The sequence below is a fragment of the Coloeus monedula genome (assembly GCF_965178545.1).
Source record: "Coloeus monedula genome assembly, chromosome: 21".
NCBI classification, from domain to species: domain Eukaryota; kingdom Metazoa; phylum Chordata; class Aves; order Passeriformes; family Corvidae; genus Coloeus; species Coloeus monedula.
Window position 1 is genome coordinate 1,978,495 of NC_138801.1, and position 14,327 is coordinate 1,992,821.

At 48.8% G+C, this 14,327-nt stretch overlaps 1 protein-coding gene across 4 annotated transcripts in view; it reads right to left on the reverse strand.

Moving 5' to 3' along the window:
• DAB2IP (DAB2 interacting protein) overlaps window positions 1–14,327 on the reverse strand; it is a 163,434-nt gene that overhangs the window by 65,705 nt on the left and 83,402 nt on the right. The window contains exon 1 of one of the 4 annotated variants that reach the window (XM_082295065.1): window positions 4,075–4,187. The exons of the other annotated variants lie outside the window; for them this stretch is intronic. The gene's annotated coding sequence lies outside the window, so the exon portion shown is untranslated. Of the gene's footprint in view, window positions 1–4,074; window positions 4,188–14,327 lie in introns of those variants that run through there. 4 annotated transcript variants of the gene reach the window in all.

Consider the following 14,327-nt stretch of genomic DNA (forward strand, 5'->3'; position numbering starts at 1 on the left):
GAAAAAAAAAGTAAGAGCCAAGCCTGATGAACCAAACCGAGCCTGCAGCTCAACCAGAGCTGCTGGCAGCTCGTCCCGTGGAGCTCGTCCGAGGCAATGCCTTGAAACCTGACGGGTCTGCTCAGCATCTGCTCACAGGGGACGTGTGGAGCCCGAGGCTCCCGGGGTAAACCATCCGTGGGCAAATCAGGCTGGATGGGATCAGCTGGTACAAGTCTGGCATAACAAGGGCAAAACATCCCCAATCCCCCACAGAGCTCCCTCTCCCCAGCCCCTGACGTGTGTCCCTGCGGAGCGTGTGGCTGCCACCAACAGCTCTCCCAGGCTGCTGGAAGGTGGGAGCATTCCTTAACCTGAGGAGCACCAACTCCATCTCCCACCCTGCACTGCCTCTGTGTGAGGGACAGGAAAAGGCCACCAACAGGTGATATGAGTCACTGGGAAATTATGGTCTGGTCTCAGGCAGGGAGAAGTAAAATTACTGTGAAAACAATCACCTCGAAGAGCTGCCCGGCAGAGAACAAAGGAAGCGGGTCTGGGTAGGAACCCTGGGACAATGGTGGCACCAGCTGTGGGGACAGGGCAGGCAAGAGAATTCAAAAGTGGGCTTTTTCCTGCCTGCTGAAATTAGAGAACAATGAGCAAAACCTCTGTGGTAGGAAAGGGAAGCAGCTTAGCAGGAACACACAGCTTTGGCACCCAAGTGCTTCTAGTAGACCAGCAGTACCCAGCTCCTCCCAGCCCAAACTGGAATTCTGTGATCCTAAAATTACTGGACAGGAGGGAACAGACAAGCACAGAGAACTGTGAGGGGTGTCACATTCTGATGACTAAAAGCTGGAACACTTGAACAGTGAAAAGCACCTTTTGGGCTCACGGTGCCTTGTGTTCGGTGAGCAGGTAACAGAGGAACGCGCTGGGAGTCAAGGGTCTCCTTATCAAACTAATTTTTTAACGAGCAACCTTGCAACGACGCCAAGAGAGAGCGGAAAGCTCCCAGTCAGCACTGCACTGCAATCAGCGATTAATTTGTTGCCCGATGCTTTACTTGCTGCCCATGACAGAGCTCATAAATCCTCATTTTTATTGATGTCCTGGCCGAGGGGCCACGCTGGAGAAGGCTGGCTTGTGCTGCAGGTGTCCTGGGCAATCACCTTGCAGGATATGACAAACTGCTTAGAGGCTTTGGTAAAGCCTTTTAATCATTTTATCAGTCTAATTCTTGTTTTTATTGTCTTTGCTGTAAATTTATGGCAGCAGCTCAATTTGCATCCTGCTCTTTCTGGGAAATGGAGTGTGAGACCCTCCCATGGCAGCAGGGCAGAGGCTGTCACCTCTCAGTGCCACAGCACCAGCAAAAGTGCTACCAGCAAGGTCCCAGACAGGCCCAAGGAAACTGGGGCTGTTCTCCCCTCCCATTCCTGGGTGCTGGTGTTACCACAGTGGAAGGGGTGACATGAAGAAAAACTGCCTGTTTAAAAAAAGACAGACATTTCCTATATGGTGAAGAGGTGGAAGAAGGAACCAGTGCTGGGGGAAGGGAGGCTCTACTGGAACAAGTTTTCAGCCATCAATGTCTGCTGGACAAGTCTTTAAAAGTATTAAAGTCTGGGTCTTAACAAGCCTTAAAATCTGGGTCTCCAGCACCTAAAACTGTGTCTGAACTGAAAAGTGCCTTTACATGTTGGTATGCCAGGTGATACAACTCCAGGTTCTTTGAATGTCTCCTCTCAACACAAGTGACAATTGTATCTTATTAAACCTGTCATCAAATTGCAGGTCTCTGAAACGGTGCAAGTCAAAGAGAAGCAAAGCAGGGGGGTGTTTCTGTACAATACCCAGCGGAACTGAGGAAGCCTTTTACATAAGAAAGGTGTTATTTCTGCCACTTTGAGCAGAAGGAAACTCAGGGAATTACTGAGTGCTTTCTCATCCCACTCACGATCTTCCCAGCTTCCCCAGTGCACTCCCTGGGGCCAGGACAGCCTGGCAAGGGGCTGTGACAGAGCACCAGGCATGGGGCTGTGGCTCGGGCTGGGGCAAGTGGAGCTCCACGCGCAGGGGTCACTGCAGGCAATGGAGACGTCTCCTGAGGAACTGGGGCTCCCCTTTGTCTCCAGCTCTGCCCTTCCACCTGCTCTGCTTGCATCTCCCTGTGCCAATATTGGCACTAACAAGGCCACAGGAGGCAGCTCAGCCTCACCAGTCTCTGCGATCTCCACAAGCCCCACGGCAGCTCTCTTCTCCCGGGCTCCAGTCCTGCCCAGGGACACTTCCCACTAATTGCTGTGCAGTGGGAAGGAGGATGGTGCCTGGAGGTGCAAACAATCTGGAAGGTCACACGTGCTGCTGGCTGGGCCTCTCCAAAGATCACCCAGACCCAACCCCGCTTCCTCAGTGCTGCTCAAAAGGACTGAACTCACAGCTGGGAATCAAGAGAAAGCACGGAGAGTCCTATCAGCTTACCTCGGAGCATTAACACAACCATTAATTACCATTTGCTCATCAAGCTACATCTTAATGAGAACCAATAGAGATGGGGCCATGACCTTTCCTCCCTCCCTGCACACTCCTTTCCTTAAACCCGTCCTCCAAGCCTGGTCCTGCCTGGGGCAGATGCTCAGTGTCACTGCTGGGACAACTCATCAGCTGTGACCAGCTCACAAATCTGAATGAGGCTTAATGCAAGAATTCCCTGCTTTCATTCTATGTAGGTGTTCCTAGTTGTAGGTATCACAGAATCCCAGAATGGCTTGGGTTGGAAGGGACCTTAAAGTTCATGTGGTTCCAACCCCCTGCCACGGGCAGGGAACCTTCCACTAGACCAGGCTGCTCATATTATTATAAATACGCTTTGTTTTCAAGTTTAAGGTATTGCAAGTGATACTGGCCACCCTGCAACTTTTGTGAAAAAGGAGATTGGGAGGGAAGAAAATTGTCTGAAGCCTAATGAGGATGCAAGCACTCGCCAGATTTTAATTTGAAATACTTTCTTTCTTTTCAACCATATCCTTTTCTGCTGGGCTCTGCAAAGAGCAGAGCTGGACAATCCTACGGGAAGCTGGGAGAGACTAACAATAGAGGAGGAGTGGAGAGGGGAGTGGAACCAGCCTGGCTCCTTGTGCTCAAAATGAAACAGATAAAGAAACAAATTGCATAAAGGATGAACTAACAAAGACAGCTTTAAAAATCATTTCAGGGTTAATCTTCTCAGGTTCACAGCAGGGACAGCAGGAAAGGACATTCGGTTTCACACATTACGTAAGTTTTAGTCCATCTCCCTTTCAAGTTCTCCGGCTGCTCCTACCACGTATCCAGACACCCACATCCCCGGGACTGCCTGCAAACACCCCGACCGCCAGGCACGGCCACTTCTTTCTTTACAATCACGCAGATCTTTTACAACGGCTTTGAAAAATCTGTGAATTCTGCCTGGCCCCTCCGCACGCTCTGCTCCCCGTGGGTGTGAGGGAATTGCTTGCCTGTGATCCGTGCTCCCAATCCACCGCATCCCTTCTGCAAGAGCATGAGGGCCCAAAGCAAACACCTCTCCAGCAAACCATGTCACCATTTGATTCCTGCATCCTCCTCTCTCCCCACCAGTGCCAGAGGGAGCGCCGGACGCTGCGTTCCTTGGCGGGTGATGGAATACAGAGCTTGGCTCCAGGCGCAGCTGCCCCGACCCCCACAGGCTGATTCCACAGGAAACAGCACAAACATCTGCACCACCGAACTGCCGGACAGACCTCGGCAGAGCTCTGCTCCAGCAATCCAGCAATCCAACCGCTGGAAATCCGGCACACTGCAAGCTGCCGTAGCCCCAGCAGTCCCACTAGCTGAAACAACGTGCTGGAAAATCTGTTTTCTCCATATCTGCTCCCTGTCCCTTTTGAAAATGCCGTATATCAATTCAAAAGATTGTAAAGGTCCAGCTTTTCCAATCTGGATCATCCACTTCCAGAGGAAGCTCATAAAGGTGCAGGGAATACTTTGTCATTGCAGTGCCATTGCACTTTGGCAGATCCTGGTGAACCACCGAAGAGAAAGGTAAGTGGAAAACTACCAGGCACTTACCCAAGCCTCCACGGGACAGAGAAATAAGATCAGGACAGAAAAATAAGATCAGGACAGAAAAGCAATGCTGAAGTCCCCGGGAAAGTCAGCTGCTCCGGGAGCAGGGCGAGTCCATCCCCGCGGCTGCCCTCCCTCGGCCGGCTCTGCCCGGTTTGGATTCAGCTGCTCTGGAACCGCTCGCAGACTCCCGGACTGCGAGACTTCCTCTGCAGCTGATAGTGGGGTTATGAAAGTAAACTGACTATTGCCCTTTGTGGGGGAGGAGGGGGCTGGGAAGCTCAGCCCCTTCCCTTCCTTTGTAATTCAAACCCTTCCTCGAGGCTCAGTGTTTTGGAGGACAGGCATCTGCTCCCAGCCCCTTCCCTGCTGCCGAGGAGCTCACACCGGTCCTGGCGGTGAGCCAGGCTTGCGAACTGCACTCGGAGTTTACATGACAAAGCAGCTCATTCCTAATTAAACTTCATCCAGCATTTTTCTGTCTCATACATAATTAGTGCAGAACAACAAACCTAGAGGTAAGAAGGGAGAGTTCGAGCACGGGCTGCTCTGTCTGCACCTCTGATCCATGTTAAGATTTCCTCTTTATTTATGCAGTAACTATCTCGCATCACTTCCAAAACATTCCGTATCCACCATCCCCGCTGGGGACACTTGGCCGAAGGTTGGGCAGTGCTGGGAGGATGGATGGGAGGAGGGATGGGAGGAGGGATGAGAGGAGGGATGGGAAAAGGGATGGGAGCAAGGATGGGAGAAGGGATGCTGGTTGTGCCAGAGGAGTGCACATTCCTGATCCCTCCCTGAGACACGGCGCTGCTCCCAAAGCCTGTCAGTGCAGTGTCAACATCTTTCCATAAGCAACTGCATCAGGATCGGCCAGCTCTGCTCTTTATTACTTCCTGAAGGCAGTTAATCTTTAAAGCTCAAACTATAACTGCTGTCATCTTAGCTCGCAGCCTCCTTCTATTGGTATTTACAAGTCACATTTTAAATTGCGAAGAAGTCCAGGCGTATGGGAGTTTGTCCACAAACCAGACAGACAGGAATTAAAGCACATTTTCCTCAAATCTGCTTGAAATCTAAACTTTTATTATTAGCCATCCCCAGTGCGATAATAAACTCTAGTCCCTGACAGGAACATATGGATCTCATCTCTACTGTATTCCAATATTACAATAATCCACAGTGACCTAGTAAACAGGCTCAATCCAAAAGATTTCACTTCAGCTAGCCAATGAGAAAGTTCTGGGGTATGACAGAAATAAAAAGAAAATAACCCTGAATATTTTGTTTAATTTCCCACAACCCCTTACGACTCCCCCTCTCCTGACACACATCCTCCCCGAGGCAGAGGTTCTCACTCATTTCTGATGGCAGATGTTTAGATTTGCTGCTCTGGTGATGGCCACAAACAGTGGGGGATGGCCAGATTATCCATCTCAGCTGTTTGCACCATTCCCTAAGTGAACAAGAAAGGGAACCCAGAGCATCTGCCATGAACCAGTGCTCCAGGAGAGCCCTGAGCAAGGACTTGCTGCTCCTCAGGACACATTTTTATTGACAGAAGCAAGTGGAAGGGTGGAATTCCAAAGGCGTTCTGTTCTCTCCTGCGTCTCTGCTCAGGGCCCAACCTTATGCCAACAGCTCACCAGAGACTTGTGAATAATCCCAATAATGTACTTCACTATCGCCCCAAAGCAAACACCATCCCGCTAATCTCCCTGGGGCCTTTGCTCAGCTGGCTCGCGGGACACGCGGGCACGCACTGCCTTCGCTCGGAACCACTTTGTACCTGAACTCAGGTGTTCTCACACCGGAAACCCTGCCTCATCCACACCTGAGAGGCAAGGACAGAACAGGTTTGCAATCCCTGTGATGAAATGTGTTTGGTGTCTGCAGGCCAGATGCCAACCTAAGTCCATTGGTGGTGTTCCCTCTGACTTAGCAGGAGCAGGATCTGACCCCAAAGCAGCTGTGATGGGATAACTGCAAGCCTCCCACTTCCTGGGATCGCCTCCTTGCTCACACCAAGGGTGGATTGGCTCTACTGTCAGCCTGGCACTCAGGGCTCACCTTAACTCTCGGCCTTAGGGCACCACTGGTAGGTAAATACTAAATGGCACAATAAAAACATGGACAGTGTAAGGTAAGACTGGTAAAAGAGTTCAGCTAAACAAACAAACAAACAAACCCCAAATACGTGTTTGTATTGTTCTAAGACACAAGGAGCTTGTTTTTCTTCTAATTACACTGGTTCAAAGTAATTATTCTCATTTATCCTCCATGTACATGAGCACATCAAAATAGGAATTGACCCAGCATCAAATATTCCCTGTTTTAGGAATTATTCCAGCTGCTCATAACACGGAAGGTCCACAAGAGCCTGGGAGAATGTATCCACACGCAGGCTTATCTCTTCATTTCAGACCATTCATCATTCCTTGCCTGGAAGCAACAGTTAATTTACAATAACTCAATGTCAAGATGGCAGTTTAAATCCTCTTGAGGATTGCCTCAGGAGAAGATTTTGTCCCAGTTCTTCTGCAGCTACTGTAGAGTCAGCCTCTTTTGAAGTCACTCAGCTTTAGAACGTGATAGAAATAAAGAGTGAAGATCTGTTGGTGCCCATCCCAACCCAAGGAAGGATCAGCTCTCCAGAGCCTTCTCTTGGGATTTCAGTAGGGACAGAAATTAGAGTCAGAACGTTTTGGGTTGGAAGGGACCTTAAAGATCATCCATCTCCATCTCCCCTGCCATGGGCAGGGACACCTCCCACTAGACAGAAAGGAAGAATATGGCCAGCCAGAAAACCCTGCATGGCATGGAGATGATTTCCTAGGGTGTCTCATTTTCTCTGGACATAGATTTAAACAACTCTTGTACAAAGTAGGAGATACTTCCAACTTAGAGTGGAGGACAAGGACCAGAGCCAACACCAACAGACTGGACCTTTCTGAAAAGGCCACATCACAACCAGATCTGTTCCCCAAACCTCCCAAACAGCAATCCCAACAAAATCCCTGGGAAGAACCCTCAGAGCAGAGCAGAGTTTCCACACCCCCTTCTCCCCTTTTCTGTCTCTTACATTTACTTGGATTCAGCTTTATCTCTTCATTTTAAGGACTCTCTCACCACATTTTACTGGCATTGATGGCCCTTTTACCAAGGACAATCTGCATCGAACATTTTGGAAAGCAATGATTTAAGAAGCTGCAGGTAGCACGGCAGAGTGGCTGACGAGCCATCTCTGGAAATCAGAAGGTGTCTAAAGAGGGTGTTTACAAGCAGAACGCTGCTAAAAGTCTGCCTTGGTTGCAGATAACAAGGCTGAGACAATGACAGATTTCCTTCCCCTGGCAGCCAAGAGCAGCTCCCCGTGATTGCCTTGCCGTGTTTATCCAGGATGCTGGGAGAGAGCAGGCACCAAATATGCAATTAATTGGCAGTTTGCAAGAGCATATTGCCTAAAGATAAACAGAGTGGGTGATCGTGTCGTATGGAAAACGGCTGAGTGCTGCAGATGTAGCGTTGACCCAGTTTAAAAAAAAAGAAGTTTTTTTTGTTCTCTTGGAAAATAAATGTATTGAAATGAATACTTTTTTCTTTTTCATGGTCCCTCTGGCCGTTGAATATTTTGTGTACGTAAGCCATTCTAGGTTCTTTCTTAATCTGGAAGTACATAGTAAATTATGAATTAGCTGAGAAGTTTTCCTGCTGACATCAGAGGAGCAGGGGGCACATTGTGACACGGTGTTAATGGCCTTTACTCTTCACTGAGGGTGTTTTGCAAGCAGGAGAAGGCACAACTGCTGGATTTAACTGGGAATCAGGTGATGTGGAAAGGAACAAAACTGCTCAGGATGGGGGATGTGGAGATCAGGTCTAGAGGGAGGAATGGTTTTTCACAGAATCACGGAATCACAGAATGATTTGGGGTGGAAGGGACACCTTCCACTATTCCGGGTTGCTCCGAGCCCTGTCCAACCTGGCCTTGAACACTTCCAAGGATGGGGCAGCCACAGCTTCAGGGAGGAACTGGACCAGGATCAGGGGCTTGGCAAATGGAGAGTGCTGTGAGTGGGAGGAACATGCTCCAGTTGCCAAACACAGATATTGTCAGACAAAAAGGCACAAAGATGACATGAAACCCAAAGTGAGGGAAGGAAAAGAATGATACAGGAGAGGACTGAATGCTACTGAGGAGCTCAGGATAGGATATACACTGTGGAAAATACGCTGAGGCTGGAAAGGGAAGGGGAAAAGCAACCTGAATGTGATGCTGGTTAAGCTGGGAAGCTGGAGAGACATAAGAAGGGATATCTGTGACATGATCAGGACAGCAGCACAAACCTGTGGATCAAGTGCGAGGTACAAATGCTAAAGAGACGAGCTCTCACTTTCAGGAGACAGAATTCATTAGTAGGAAAGTCCTCGATGTAGAATTTCAGACTTAATGTTCTGCAGCTCCTGTGCACAGCAATAGCAGGCAACGAAAATCAGTGCCCTCACAGGACAAAAGGACACTCTCCCCTCTCATTTTTTATATTCAGTGCTATAAAACTCAAGCCCAAAGCATGTGACAGATCTCTCACTTCATTTTACTGCTACCACACTGACCTTTCCAGCACTGATCAGATCCAACAGGAAAACAAGTCACAACCTGGCAACTTCTTTGCAGGGACAATGCACCGAGATCATATCTGGCCTGACCAACGTGACACACCAAAAATGCCTTTACAGGAATTCCTGATCCCATGGAGAGATTGTTACAGCAGGCTTTGACTTGTTGTTTTGCTGGATCCTCTCCCTGTGCCCTCGGCCCAGGCTGTGAATGGAGTGGGCAGGGTACACTGCACACTCCACAGGTGAAGATGTTCCTTCTTCTACACCGAGGTGATTCCAGGTGAATTCTTCATGCAGGACTCAGTCCAGATTTCCTTTGAATTCCCCCGAAGGCCAGGCCTCAAGGAGGAATTGGAACACCAACACAGCAGCTTGGTGTTGCAGAAGCATAGCAAAAATTCAGCAGCTTTTTAAAAAATCTTTTTCTTTTAGATCAAAGTTTCTGTATTTGGGTACCTAAAATTAGCTAGCAAAATAAGTGACATTTTATTCAGAGATGCAAAATTTCCATTGATTTTAATGGATTCAGCATCCCAGAAAACTAGGCCACTTATTTATGTACCTACATAAGCATTTGAATCCCTAACTTGAAGGAGCCAAGTTTGTAAATGATGACCTTATGTTTTAAAAATCATGAGACAACTCTGCATGCATCAGTCTGTTATTCCCTTTATTTCTGTCAGCAAGGCTCATTCAGAGGTAGATTTAAGCTGTAAAATGTGCCTTTAAAGTTTCCTGCAATAAGGTCTCTTCTATTTAGCAAAACACTTAGGCACAGCTTAATGTCTTCCTGAAGAGAAGCACATGAGGGAATCGAGGCTAACAGCTTCCTCACCGCCCTCCTTGAGATGAGGAATGAATCTCTGTCTCCCCACAGAAAATTGCTGATCCTGATGGGAATGGCTCAGCAGCCTTGAAGACTCTTTCTGCCTCATCACTTTACCCTAGGAACAGACTAACATTGCACAGTACTTGGGTCTACAACGCACAGCAAGGTAACAACACTGAAAAAACACTCCACAGGTGTTCCAGGCCAGGCTGGATGGGGCCTGGAGCAGCCTGGGATAGTGGAAGGTGTCCCCGCCCATGGCAGGGGGTGGCACTGGATGGGCTTTAAGGTTCCTTCCAACCCAAAGCATTCTGTGATTCCAGGATTCTGCAGGGACGTGTGTTTCGTGCAGGGCCAGGGTGGAGGGAGGGAAAGGGGCAGCAAGAAGCAGCAAGACCCCAAGCAAGAGGTGTTCCCGGGGAGAGCAGGTGTAAAGCAGTGAGGCACCAACCCTTTGCTGATGCAAACCCTCAACCCCTTCCTTATCTTGTAACTTATCTCTTTTAATCCTGTGCCACTGAATGCCCCTCAGTAAACTGCCATGTGGCTGCTTAAGGAAAGAGCTGTATAATTTACCTCCGATTGTTTCAAACACTTGGCAGGAAACAATAGATAAAAACTGACAGGACTTTCACAGTTAACAATGCAACCTAATGAAGTGAAATACTGCTCAGAGAAATATTGTGACAGGTATCCATGGATTCAAATAAAGGAAAAGACGTGGTGGGGTAGACTGGGCACTGCAGTCCCTCAGCCCTGACTGTGAAGTCACCAGATCTTCGTTCCCTCTGTCTGCTCTTGTGTCGGGCTGGTTTGGTTACACAGCACTGAATGCAAGTTTGTCAAAGCAGGGAAGTTAAAAAATTTCACAGAGAGAAGCTAAAATAAGTTCAGCTCCATTCTGCCACATTTCCACATTCCTGCAGCTGTTTCCTGCAGGAGTTCACCACTGGAATGCCACGGACCATGGGAGGGAAGCAACGGGGGAAAGCCCTGGACTTGGACAGACACAGAAGCAGGACTGAGGTGCCAGCAGGAGCATTTGTGTGCCGGTGATCACAGGGACAGCACCACAGGAGCTGGGCTCGGGGGCTCCTGCCCGGCTCACTCCTGAAGGCACTGGCAGGATATCGAACCTCGGGAGGAAGAGTTACTGCCACTGCAGACAGCCACGGGCACTTTCTATTTGCCTTTATCTTACAAATTGCAGCTCAGAGCCTGAATTATTCAGAGCAGACTCCACTGACAGCTCCTTGGAGCAGGGGGGAACACAGACACACAGATGGCGGCTGCAGTTTTCCCCTGCGCAGGCGTATCCCGGTTCCCAGGGGCTTTGGCCGGACAATTAGCGCAATTTGTTAAGCAGGCAGGAGGCAGCGAGGTGGAGCACACCGTGCTGGGCAGGCAGACAGGAGGGAACCAGCCCCTCTCCTCGTGGTGCCCTCAGAACACAGGATGCTGAGATGAGCTGCAGCCAACCTGCCCTGGCCCGGGACAGACGCCAGGATGTATGGGGCTGGTTACCTGCGGTGTCACCCACCGGCCTGGCTAAAATGGCATTAGAGACCCCAAGGAAACTAATGATCAAAAGCACTGTCAGGGAGCTTTTCCCTGTTGTGATCTTCCTGTGGGCAAGGTAAGATTGTCTTGGTGTGCTGTGAGGAGCTTCTGTGCACAGAGCAGGATCAATAACCCGATGATAAATCTATCTGTATCTATATATACACACTGCTGACTGTGCCACAGCCCCGGGTCACCCCTCACAGCAGTGTTTCTGGCTGCTTGGTCACCCTCCATGCTGCCAGCCTCCCTCTGCCTTGGCCACAATGGAGAGAGACATAAGGCTGTAGCTTTCCCAAAAAATCACAGGCAAACAGAGCATCTGGACTTTGAGGCAAGTTAAACACTAGGAACTAATTTGGTTTCCATGGTGAAGGACTGCAAAGTTTCACTTATGCTAGGAAGAATGGGGGGTTTCCATTTTCTGGCCTCAGGTAAAAGTGTAAAGAAAATTACATCTGGATGGGAGTGGAGACAACTGACTGGGAGAAAACTACAGAAGAAAATGAAGGGGGGAAGTGGTGCAGCTCCAGCAGCACTGCCTGAGTACCACCAGTGTGATGCACCCTGGCCAAATTTTTGTTATTACCTGTCCAACTCTTTTACACAACTCAATAAAGAACACCCTGACCTACGGTGGGAATATGCTCCAGCAGCTCTGAGGAAACAAGCAGGCAAATCCCTGGAAAGGCAGGAGAACGGGAATTATGGGGTGTGGAGTCAGCACAAGCCCCAGGCAGGGCTCAGAGCCCACTCTGCCCCCTCTGTCCCAGCCCCTCAGCCCAACAGGCAGATTCTCTGCATCTGTGGCCACACTCTGCCCTCTGCACAGAGGGAGTTTATCTGCTCTGGACAAACCTAGGGAGGGAAAATTTTAAAAAGCATCTGGTCTGCTCCCAGCAGTCCCCTCCAGCACTAGGATGCAGCATTCCTCAATACTTTTAAGCTAAAACTGTTCAAGGGAATGTGAGACGTGCCAGGCTTCATATTTCTAACAGGAGCTGACACTGCCAGCACTGGAAATCAGATGGGAAGAAGTCCTCAGACAAGGAGACTGATTAAAAAACATAACTGACACTGGCAAATGGCTTAAAGGATTTAAAACCCCCCAAATTAAATCCACCCTCAACTCAAAAATAAAACACACAGAAAATCTTTACTTTTATACAAGTCAAAGTTAACTTAAAGGCAAGGAAATACTCTAAAGGCCACATGGATTTTTCATGTATCCATGCACCTGATAGTCAAGGCCCTGCTTTCAAATTGCACTTGAAATTAATTTACAATGTACTGATGTTTCTGAACTCACTAAACTAGAACTTCACAGGAGAAGGCAAATGGGGGCAACTGGATCAGATCAAATACCATTTTCTGGGTGGCAAGAGGGGAGAATCCTCCTGCCTGGAGCACTGAAAAAATACCAGGAACTCTTTGGAGCAGCTGCCCCTCTGCCCTGCCCCGAGTCCTGGCACCCCAGGCACCAAAGGCTCTGGAGATGTGTCTCCACTGCCAGGCCCAGCCCCCACAGGAGCGCTGCCCCACAGGCAGGTGAGGCTTGGGACTGGCACAGCCCAGCCCCATGGGACACCCCCACTGCCCCACAATTCCCTGCATGGCACAAACATTCCCACCGGGAATGGCACCGGTTTTGTCTTTCAGCCTACTGTTCTCTCTGGGTTAACCAGAACTTATGTTCCATTCACAGAAGAAAATCATTCTCTGTGTGAGAAAACACATAGCAGGCTTGAGTGTAACACTGCTGTTACCACACCCCAGCAAAGATGAAAGAAACAATGATAATAGTAACCAAAAGTTTAAAAAATCTCTATGCATATTTCACTATGACAGAGATTTGAATGTTCATCTCCAAAACTGGGTGAAAAGTCTTAAAATACTGTTTTTGCTATTTTAACTGTAAACACAGGAAGCTTTTTCTATCTCTACCTACTCAATGACACCATTTCAAGACTTTTTCTACAGTTTCATTACACAAAAAGGGGAAAAACAGAAGGAAGGAAAGAAATAAAGTCCTGTCTTTTAACTAGTGAAAACGCAGTCAAAGTTACATAATAATTCTATGAAAGTGGGGGATGTTATTAGCATAGGGTGAATCAGAGGAGGTTCTGGAAGAGCTGCACAGGGCAAGTGACCCTGTGCTGTGTCTGGAGCCAAGAACAGTATTCCAGGAGGGAATCTCTCTGAACCAATGTGTTTGAAGGCTGCAAACAACCTGGATGTTCAGTTTGGTGAGTCACAGCTTGTGGCAGCCCATAAAGACTTTTGTGTCTGCTGTGACTATGATTAATCTCTCAGATACAGCCCCAAAATCAAAGTTTCAAAGGCCCTTGGCTGCAGCTGAGCCATGACAGCACTGCTTGGGTCCCTGGGGAATTAATGCTTCAAACCTGCCCCTCCTGCAGCTGTGCCAAAGCTGCCACTGGCTCCGAGGGACAGGAACGGGCTGCAGAGGGCACAGACAGAGCTGGATTGTGCCAGCAGCTGCCTTGTGTCATCCAGGGGGACTGTCCCTCACTGGAATACCAGGGGCTGCTCCCTGGGAAGAGCTCCCAGCTGCGAGGGATCAGGGGCACTGGAGTTCCCGCACTGATTCCCTCTCCAGTACCTCAGCCCAAGCCCAGAGTTTTGCTGCAGCCACCACAACACAACCCACCACTGCCGTGTCCTCTGGGTGTCATTAATAAATAATAAATGAAAAAAAAAAAAGGAAAAGAGGGAGAAAAAACCTATCTCCAATGTTTTGGAGCACACTGAGAGGCCAACAGCAGTGGCAGGCACGAAAGGAAAAGTCTAAGGGGTTGGGCTCTGGGGAACAGCAGCTTTGCAGTGTCACAGAGACAGGTTTGCCTGGCACTCGCTCCTGCTTCGCTAATGGGCCTGGTCTCATTGGGACTGAGGGTGGAAGAAATCTGCTTCCCATCAGTTTTCCTGCGCTTGGGCTGTGGGAAGTATTACTTCTTGGAGGATGAGGCAGTTTATTGGCTAGGGACATTTCTAGTGCATTTATTTTGTTGTTGTTGTGAATTTGGATTAGAGGCATCTCCTTCCTCCTGACAGTTGCTGGCAGCATGCTGTAAAAATATGATTAATTAAAGTGTGACTATGAATCCACTCAGAGGCTTAGAGTTTTACTCCTCTTAAGACTAAATAGAGAAAGGGCCACTTAACCAAGTTCAGACCTTGAAGCAGATTTCAAAGTTCACTCAGTTTAGCTCAGCACAATGAG